At 37.0% G+C, this 10,995-nt stretch overlaps 1 long non-coding RNA gene across 2 annotated transcripts; it reads right to left on the reverse strand.

Moving 5' to 3' along the window:
• Positions 1-354: 354 nt before the first annotated feature.
• Positions 355-9,369, reverse strand: LOC114271371 (uncharacterized). 2 transcript variants are annotated; one of them, XR_014365038.1, is made up of 4 exons: positions 3,108-9,368; positions 2,725-3,009; positions 1,949-2,554; positions 355-1,845 (listed from the first exon to the last, which is right to left on the reverse strand). It is a non-coding gene; the product is annotated as an uncharacterized LOC114271371 (long non-coding RNA). The 2 variants fall into 2 exon arrangements; XR_014365037.1 differs by having other exon boundaries at positions 2,725-9,369.
• Positions 9,370-10,995: the final 1,626 nt, after the last annotated feature.

The following is a 10,995-nucleotide window of genomic DNA, read 5'->3' on the forward strand; positions in this document are numbered from 1 at the left end:
CTTTCTATCTTTCTTTCTTTCTTTTTTTTGTTTGTTGTGGCTGAGTTCTAATTAAAAAAATGAAGCTATTAGGGTTGATATTCCAACTGATAAATTCCAAAATTTATACATCCAGTAGTGAAGGGTGATTGAGAATGTTTATTGATGTTTACAGATTTTTACATAATAAAAAAAAAATCGGGGATTTTCCAAGGTCGGGGATCCCCGATCCTATCGGAGGCGGGGATGGGGCCGGGCTATGGGTCCCCGTCGGGGATCGGGGACAGGGACGGGGGGTATTACTTTCAGGGATCGAGGACGGGGGGGTAGTCCCCGGCCCCGCCCCACCCCGTTGCCATTCCTGCGGGTGGCAAATTCAATCGACGTGTAAAACAACTCCATGACCACAATATCCTCACTGCATCATGTACAAATTGAAGAGTTGAACTTATTGGTGATAGAGAGGAACATACAAACGCAATAAAATTACCTGCTTTCCAAATCCTTATCGATACAATAAGCTTTCACAATTTGTTCCTCAGCAAATAAAGGACATGGCCTCACAATTTGTGTAGTAGATGACTTGTGAATTTAACAGAACACATAAACAACAAATTGTCAAACTTCTTGCAGTGCATTAAAATAAGGGGATTGGAAATCAAGAACAATAATGAAATTAGTAATAACCTCAATGGCAGTAGCAGATGCTTCAAAATTGAGGCCAAGTAGTTTTCCAAGTAAGTTCAAACTCTAAAACAAATTACAACGAACAATAAATAATGAAAAATCCTAAAATATATTTACAGGAATAGCAACATTATATAGCACATAGATTATGTACATGACTTACTTGATCAAACTTATCCTCTTTTGTATCAAGAGATGAATCGGATTCATCTAAATGAAGTTTTGTCTTGGTTGGTACTTTCTGATTGGCTTTCCTCTTCTTACTAGCAATGGCTGTAAGAGGTGACTGTATGTCCACCCGTACATCCGAATGTTGAGTGCAAGGACCACCATATAGACCAATGGATGAACTAGATTCATCAATAAGTTGGAGTTTTAGGATTTTCTTTCTTCGGTTGTTGTTCAATCTTACCTTCATTTTGTTCTTCGCTTGTTTGGTTTGCTCATGAAGATGGGCATCCAATTTCAAGATAGATGGTGTGAGCGGAATTCTATTTTCCTCCATGTTCTCTAATGCTACCACAAATTAGGTTTTGGCGGGAGTATATTGGTCTCATGTTCAATTGTAGGTACAACCATAGATTCAACCACAACATTAGGTTTTGGCGCGAGTATAAGGGTAACATGTTCAACTATAGGTACAACTGTAGATTCTACCACAACTCCAGGTGCAACTATGTCAGCTTTACATTTACAGTGGTCGTGCCCCACTTCCTGTTGTTTTGACATTTGTAGTGGCTCACATTTTCCCACGACCTTCGGAATGAAAGAATTAGCTATTCCACTTTTTACAACAACAATTAGTTCTTCCAAAACACTTTTCATATCACAAACAGTCGTCTCAATTTTTGAAATCTGAACATCATTGATGTTGTTCATTTCCTCGCTTTGTACAAATGGTTGTATTTGCTCGTCAATAACAAAATTAACATCAACCTATTTACAGGCACATAGTACACAATTTAGTTTTCCATTTCAACATGAAAAATAACAAACAAAAACCAAACATAAAAGAAAGGATACGCTAAGGATGACCTCTTCATTCTGGTAACCTCCTGAATTTTGGAATAGTTTCAGTGTCGCCTTTATTTCTGCATCACCCCAATCAGCCAAATAGGGAACCGAGCGAGCATGAGCAACATCACAACCAGTAGGAACAACACGATCAAAGTAAAACAACTGCATCACAAAAATGTATTAATTTAACATGTACTATGTAATGAAAAAGGCATTGAAATCAGGTATTTCTAACAAAACAATTTGTAATTGGTTAGAAGCATACCATTATAAGAAATAAGCATCCATTTGGTTGTGAGTGACTTTTTGAATTGTACTTGCATAAACCATGAACAAAGAATTGAAGAGTGAACTTTGCCCAATTATAATCCTTCATGCCATCCATATTCTGAATGAGGTAAATGAATGATTGTTTAACAACAACCTTTGTGGTTGGGCATAAGAAGGCACCTAATATGTATAGTGCAAATATCCTTGTAAATTCCTCTCCAGCTCCCTCTATTTTGGTCAAATACTCTCTCAAAGCATTTAGTTTGATAGCTCCTTGGACAACCCTAAGTTCTTCAAATAGCTTGGGAAATGCTTGTGAAGATTTTTTCAGTTCTATGGTTTTGCCTTCGGCAGGAATGCCCAATAACTTGTGAACGTCTAGTTCAGTAAAGAGGAGTCGTCGCCCATGAACATTCAACGAACAAGTTTTGGGATCAAATTTCTAAACCAACCATCCGCAGAGGTCATGATCAAGCTTTGTACATCTGAGATTCAAAAGGCCCCCTAACCCACTACTAGCAACTGCATCACGTTGTTCCATGCTCAATCTTTTTATTGTTTTAACAATTGATCTCAAGGCAATTCACGTTTGGAAATGCCACTGAAAAAGAATACAGTGGGTATTAGAATAATTTAAGAAAGACACTTTCAATAACTTCAGAATAGTGTGTGAATCAATTTCTGTGAGAATATGAAAATACAAACATGTTATTATAATGTGTGAAATATGTCATAATAAAACAATAAATTGTTGTTCTCTTTGTATTTCACCTTTCTTGGTTTTATGGGAAGGGGACCTTCTAACTTGGCTTGCTTATCAACAGTCCACCTGTCCATCTCTTTGTACTACTTATCTTTCTTCTATTGGGTTCTTCATTGATATCATATGTCCTTCTTCATCTACATTGCCTCAAAAGTAAATATAAGTGATGCAAGTAGAACATAAAAGATAAAGATAAGATAAAATATGCAAACAGTATGTGGTAGGTAGGTAATGTGCAAACCGTGTCGGTAACTGTTATTTGTGCTTCTTGCATACTTTTGTTTTCATCTTCGCTATAGGTTCAACCAAATGTATAATAAGGACTAATATTTAAACCCAACATAAAACATGTAATCAAAATAATACATTGAATAGTGTGAAGAAATAATACTTGTAGAAGAAGAATGCTGGTGTAAATTGTTTGTGTATGCAAGGTTTGTTGCTTCCTTCGCTCATTGTGTATTGTTATATATTATCTACATAAGCAAAGGTGAAATAATCATATGAGACAAAATCAAGTTAGTAAGTGCAAGAAAAGTACACACACCAAAAGACAAATAATAATAAACACAACCCTTTCACCTACACATTGATTATAAAAAAAAATTAAAAATGAGGCAAACAAATAAACACACAGTATAGGATATTATTAATAATTTGCAGTAGATCAGAGCTACTAGTTGCTGAACATTGCATGTTGAACAATTTTTTTTAAGAATTCTATTTTGTTAGCAAGCAGTTAATTGAAGAATACTAAATACTCTACTCCCCTGCACTGCACCAAAAGACTTATAACTGCTAAATCTTGTGAGAAATTTGAGATACAATAATCTCAAGACATAATCCAACATATGTAAGAAACTTGGTCCAGAAAATCCCGTGCCAACTTGTACCAATTCAAAGATGTATGGTTTTATTCTCAAGAAAAAAAAAAATTAACAAACAGATGTATGGTTTAGGGCTTGCTTGATCAAAATTTTAAGAACACAAATTGAGAGTATCAATCATCTACGAAAACAGAAAATTTATTGGGCATATACAATAGCCACCAAATAGTTCCAGGAAAATTCAAGCGAACTATTGCTCTGTCCATATCAGCTATTAATGGGGCTATCTGCTCTAACATAAAGCACTGATCAACAACTACTTGGTACTTCCCAAGTTCTAGAGAGAATTATACAAAACACACACAAAAAAATAAAATAAAATAAAATGGATAAAGAAAAAGACACAGCTATTGGCATAATCACAACCATGAACAATTTCAATCCTCAAAAGATAACATAACATTCATATGGTTTCCAAGTCTTAGATATCAAGAAAAGTTTCAATGCAACCATGATTCCATCTTTCGAATAGCGTTCTCTATTGCAGGTACATTCTTCTTGAAGATTTACCACTGCTTAGTTGTCAAGCTTATTTCTATGGAAACAACATAGAGGCAAACATATTAGCATAAACCACTAACAACAACATATTGAATAAGGAATTTAACCACACACACACACACACAATTTTTGGAGTATGAATTGGTATTGTGAAGGGTTATAAAGGTCACCCTATCAGACTACATTGGTCCCATTAAAGTAATAAAAACAGTATCCCTCTCCTTATTTGAGAGAGATATATACTATGAATGCAATAAAAGCAATGTACTGATTAGTTTTATTCAATTGACGCAATAATACAAGCACACACTAGTTGCAGCTAATGACTTGATGGGGACTGTTACTATCGTCTCATGTTTTCTCTAATTTCATGTGTTGAAGAACATCTACTTCTTATTTCCATCATTTAATTTTTGCTTGATAATAATAACAATAAAATATGGGGGTTAAGATAAAAAACAAAACCAAATAAGCTGGTAACTCCGAAGACGAACCAGACAACAATTGGAGAACATAAACTCAAGGAGGTTTTGTAAAACTACTTACATCTAAAACATCCAAGGGTTTTGCACAAGTTGAAACTCGCATCAGAAGATAAGTTTCTCAGAAAAAATAAAAGGAAAAAAGAAGGCCAAGTAATACTAGAAAATCATTTGGGAAGAAACGATCCTTAAACTTTTCACACAAATGTAATATGAGAAAGCATAGGACACTTGACCAAGCCAAAAGACAGAAAAAAAGAAGACAAACTAGATTACTAGGCCAAAAAATCATAGAAGCATGCACATGCAACAACTAGGTCCAGCAATTTTCGCAAAACTAAATTTTATAACTTATAACTTAAATGCACATTCAATTACCAGAACATAATCCCAAGATAATGTTGGCAACAATTTTAATATCCTAGAGCTATTCTTTGAGGAAACATTAATCAAACTGAAACCAAGAATTGGTCTTTAAAGTTCAAACCATTTTAGTAAAACCTAGCACACTTAAGGAAGCACATGTCCAAATGACTTAATAACAGAAAATCCAAGTACAAGCACACTGAGAGTTAAGATGTAGCACGTTATGTTCTGTGGCACCAAATGCCAAAATTCTATTTGCTAAAAGCCAATTTGATCTCAAAAAAGGGAAAGGGAAGGATGAGGAGGAAAAAGAGAGAAAATAATAGGATTTAAAATTCTATTCTCTAATGTCAATTTTGAAATGAATCTTCGAAGTGATCTTTTCCATCCCTCTCCATGTTTTAAGGGAAAATTAGTGAAAATCCCATGGCATTAACTTGTTCCCATGACTTCTTTGTTAATCTGTAAAGTCCCATTTTACAAATTGTTTGGAAGCTTAAATAGGTCCCATTTTATAATTTTTTGAAAGTTGGAATCACTTTCTTTGTTTGTTAGGTATATCAAATTCATGATGGTACAATTGGAAACCCAGAAAAAATAACCAAAAAAAAAAAGTTGTTAAAGCTTGGACTATTTACATCATCACATGACGACCAATGAGGGACGCACTGGATACCTTTTTTGCCTCGCTGACTTCAGTGAGTTGATTATGGCGAGAGTGGCATTTTGGATCAATGCTCATGGGAAGGGGTGTTCTTATTCAGTCCGGGATCTGCAACTTCCAGCAAGTCAGGTCAAATAATGTTTAAAGTACAGGTGGTGTTGTTGCTGCTTGATGTTGCTACGGCTAGATGCTGCTGTTGTTTTCTATTTGTTCTAGTTGCTACTGCTGTTGTTCTTCTCTGTTTTGGGCCATTTTGCTGCTGCTAGTTGATACCAAATATATGTAGCTTACGGGATTGTTGTGGGTAGCTTAGGGGACTGCTGCGGCTGAGTTGTTTTGAGTCTCGGATGGGTATATGTAGCTTACTAAGGTCCTCTATTGCTCTCATTTTTTAACTCCAAATCATTCTCTTCCAATTCAAGGATTGTACGGATTAATGACTATCATAAATAAAATTTAAAAAATAACTATTCCAGCGACAATGAGGTCTCAATTTTTGGTTTTGTTGCGCTATAAACTAGTCTCTCCCTTCGTATTTTAATTTTTTGTGGTTTCATTATTTGTTGAGTTGAGAGTTTGTAGTTATATTGTGATAGATTTGACAATATGGGGTAAGACTATAATTGATGACTATAGTAGCAGAAATTAGGCTTACTTTGTTTCCTTTATTTTCCCCTTTTTTTGTGTTGAGTTTTTTTTTTTTTTTTCCCCTTATTTTTTTACTGCACAATCTGAAATTCTTTTTACTTATCAATGATAGAGAAATTTAAAACTCTAACCTACATATTATTGAGAAAAGAAAGTGTGGGGACATAATGTAACATGCCCGGGGGGTACCCACATACGTAAAACAGTTCGGATCCTCGAGATCTCTTTGATCTAGCCTCAGTAGTGCAATGTGAAATGTAGATGAGAGTCAAGATTTGGCAACTTTTATTGAAAATCCATTTTATTGCAATTTCGTCAAAAATGGACTGCGTCACCAGATCTCAGAGTCGCCACCTAATATTTTGGGAAATTAGGAAACCCATGACTCGTGCCAAGGCCACTGTTCGTTGTAACTAAAGATGCTTGGCTCGGAACCTTAGGTATGAGAGGGGAAGGTCAATAATGAGCACCCCCGCTCACCCGATCAAAAGATCGGTCTCTACTAAACCATGGTATGACTTTTATTTTCTTTATATGTTCATGTTTTGATTATTTTAGTAAATCCTAAAATTTACTATGTGAAGCATGCAAGTACAGACTAGTTTGCTCAAATTGGAACAATTCGATTTCATGTTTGTTTTTCGAAAAGGGTTTGAATTTGCCACATCAAGTGGGCTTAAAGTTTGTGAATTTGCCACCACAAAGTGGGCTTAAAACGTACAATCATTGAATCATTTCAATTCAAGCAACAAGTCTTCATCCACAGTCATTCAAACAGTTTATATTAAGTAAGCAAGTAACCTCATGGTAGAATACTAACACATAGTAAGAAAAACACACACAAATGGGATGCTAAAGCATAAAAACTCATAGATTGACCGACGTCCCTCGAACAGCTACAAAACAAAGTTAGTAAAATATGTATGATCTTATATACAGAATCCTAATGCAATTCACTCATGAGATGCACTAAAGATTCAGCTTCTAAAATATGGCATGTGAATCATCTCAAAAACATAAGGTAGCGCATAGAATCACAGAAGAATTGATTAAATCCACACATGTAAATTTAGCCGAATCTTAATGCATGAAACATGGATGCAAAGCATGGATATGCATGGCATGTCAGATATATACATATGTACAGTTAGGGAAAACGAGTAAAGAATGGGATAGAAAGAAGCGGGGTGGGGGGATTATTACAACACTTTAAATATTACAAATCCGAGGGAAATGAGTAAAATCAAAACCTCACAAACACTCAAAATAAAAATAAAATGAAATAGTGACACCTTAATCACTCATTGCAGAGATGGCTCAAGCAAAACCTCATATAGAGTCACATGAGAATCACGTGATCAATTATCATAAATAGACCGCTATAAACCATATACTACTGCGCCATGGTTGAACAAAAAAATCCATCTTTAAAAGATGGATAATGGGCCCATCTGATAAAATAACCATTAGGTCCAAAATGGGCCGCTAATATAACCAAAAATCCTTACCAAGTGCACCGCATCAGTCCATGCCCTAACTTCCACCAATTTCTTAACAAATTAGGCCAAAGAGATGTGAAACAAACCCACGGCCAAGCATTATTCAACCAGCCCATAAAAGTGGGCCAAACTGTTGACTTATGAACCAAAGTTAATGGCCCATGGAGAGCCATTGACATCATACAACAGTTCCATTATACTTAATATCAAGGCCCTCTGAGAGAACACGTGAGCCCCATGACCCCAAGATATTTCACTTTAGCAAAGTTGAATAGTTAGCAATAGGCGCCAAGAAAAGCCTACCAGGTGCAGCATATTTGGTAACAGGTGTGAGCTCGGAGAGGGGGTTAGTTTGAATTTTTGGGCTTCAAAACAAAGTGAACCTAAAATTGATCTCCCCATTCCTAGGCCAACCCGGCTGCCTCATGCATGCACGCCTCCTAGTTGAGATTACATGCGGTGTGTGTCTTAGAGAGAGAGCATCCTAGGAATGTCTAGAGAGAGAAGAGAGAGATGGGTTTCGGGTGATGTTGCTGCTGCCATTGATAAAAGACCACGCTCATCATGCTTTAGCCTGGATGGTGGTTCATCTGGAAACTAAAAGAGAGAGAGAGAGAGAGAGCTTCTGAGTCCCATGCCATGCCCCCGTATGCGTAGTTGTTTACTCATTTCTTGTCCTCCAAAGCCATGTCTTGTTGTCCATGATTTCACTCTATTTGCCAGAAGTGCTCACTCTGGTTCAATATAGCAATTGCATGAAGTTGATGATACTAAAATGTTCATGGGTCACCCGTCATTGAGAGAGAGAGAGAGAGATGTATGCATGTGTATCATTTCGTTATCTCCTCCACCAGCCAGAGAAACACAGTCCCACTGCCATAGTTGCATGTACTTAGAGAGAGGGAGAGTTTAATCTATTTTTGATGTGTATCCCTCCGTGCATGTGTTTTGTTTAGCTCAACCCCCTTTGAGAAGCTCCTCTCTAGAGAGAGAGAGTGAGTGAGTGTATTCAGAGAGGGAGAGAGCTTTAGTGGGTGTTGTGTGTATGTGTTGTGTGCTTGTCTGGTCTGTGTGTGTGTAGTCGTGTGTAGTCGTGTGTATGGTGGTGATAGGTGTGTATATACCGTGAGTGTGTGGCCTCTCTCACTCTAAAACCGTGTGTGTGTGACCAGTCTGTGGCTCTCATGTCGTGTGTAGTGTGTGGGTGTGATGAGTGGTGTGTGTGTGTATGGTGTGTGTCTACCATGTGTATGCGTGTGATAAGTGTCTATGAAGATGTGCTGGGTGCTCTCTCTCTTTCTAAACCCGTGTGTGTGTGCTCAGTGATGAATGGGTTGCTGTCGTGTGTCTGTGTATGCTGTGTGTGCTGTGGCAGTGTGCCTGAGTATGTTGTGCTGTGTCAATGGAGAGTGAGTTGTGTATCAGTGTGTATAAATGGTGTATGGTGGTTATGGTGGGTGTGTGCCCGTGAGTGTGTGGCCTCTCCCCCTCTCTCACTTTTTTTCTCCGTAACCTATCTCTCTCCTTGAAATAACAATATTTTTTACCACCTTTTTCACACCACTCACCGCCTCTCTCATTATAATATCACCCCTTCCCCCCACTCAGCATTTGTTTTCTCTCTTTTTATCTCTCAATTTGATTTCGAAGATACCCATTGTCCCCTCTACCCAAAAAGTCTGTATGTCTCCACCCATTCTCACTTGCCCTTCTCTTTTTTCAATTTCCTCCACCACTTTTCAAACCCACTTCATCGAATTGAGCCCCACTCCACCGAATTATTTTCCACCAAAAACTTATCATCGCAATGTCTACTCTGTTCCTCTTTAATCCAACAAAAACAAAATCCTTTTCCATCCCAAAATCCATTATTCTCATTTGACCCTCTCCTTTTCTTTTCTTTATTTTCTTTTTCATTTTTTTAATTTTTTTGTTTGTTTTTTTATTATTTTATATAAAAACACCTAAAAATATGTACACACACATAAAATTAGATAAAAATTATAAAATATTACAAATTGATAAAATATTAGTGATATAAAATAATTTGACCAAAATGGGTGCGGTTTGGAATTAAATCTTCAATTTGATTTTTCTGCTAAGAAATTCATAAAATGACATATTCCAATTTTCATCAGCGGGTGGTCAAAACAAAGTGCCTAAGTCTTAGGGCCGGTCAAAATGGGGTGTCTACACATAATTTTTGAATGACAACACGTGACCGAGGTGTCACAGGAGTGCCAGTCAAGGTGCCACGTGTCATGGTCATGATGCTGAGGTAATCTCGGCTAAGTTGAGGTTATCTGCGAGAATACTGGAATCCGGGGTAAACGGATAAGGGACAAGAGTCCTAGATTAGGAGAGGACTTCAGTTTGGGTAAGGATAAGACTCTTAGAGAGTTTATCCCAATCCTACTGAGAGTCCAAGATTAGCAGTAATCCAGAATCCATTAGAGCTAGGCTTCTATTGGGATTAGGTTAGTGTTAGCTATAAAAGAGAGGCACCCTCGTGGGTCTAAGGTATGCTTTTTGTATTCTGAATAGTGAGTTAAGCACTTTTACTATCTTTGAGATATAACTGACTTGATCGTCAGAGTGCCCCCGGGTGGACGAACCAGCATCGGAATCTTTTCTTTCTATTGCAGGTCGTTCGGGCTTAATCTATTCTGTCAGTGCTTTCCAGCTAAGTACTAGTTTGGCAGTGTGGTCAGAAATCGACCCACACAGAAAGAGAGGGATAGTAGAAGATTTTGAAGTTGAAAGTTTTCTTATTCGAATGGGTATTGTATATGCAATATGAACAAAAACATGAGTATTTCATCATATTTAACTCATCAAAAACAACTAAGTCTGTAACGCCCTCAAAATAATAACATTAAACCCATCAAACAAGACATTCATTAACATATGAAATAACCACATTCTTCTGTTCATCAGAGTTTCATTACAAAAGTATTACATGTTAACAACAAAAGCAAAATGCCCTACGGGCTTACAGCTTTCCAAGTTAACACTTGGTTACAACAAAAGAGTACTAACTCATTTACACGTTAAGCCCTTGGCTTGAATTTACATGTAATACATCAAAATAAAACGACATAAGTATGCCCGCCTCTAGCCTCCCAAGCTATGTCCTTGGAGGTGGCATGCTACCTGTACCTGAAAATGATATTCCCATATAGGGTGAGCCACAGCCCAGTAGAAATACACTAAACCAACCATGAACAATGAC

Source organism: Camellia sinensis, chromosome 3 (assembly GCF_055761805.1).
Source record: "Camellia sinensis isolate YWXY chromosome 3, ASM5576180v1, whole genome shotgun sequence".
NCBI classification, from domain to species: Eukaryota; Viridiplantae; Streptophyta; class Magnoliopsida; order Ericales; family Theaceae; genus Camellia; species Camellia sinensis.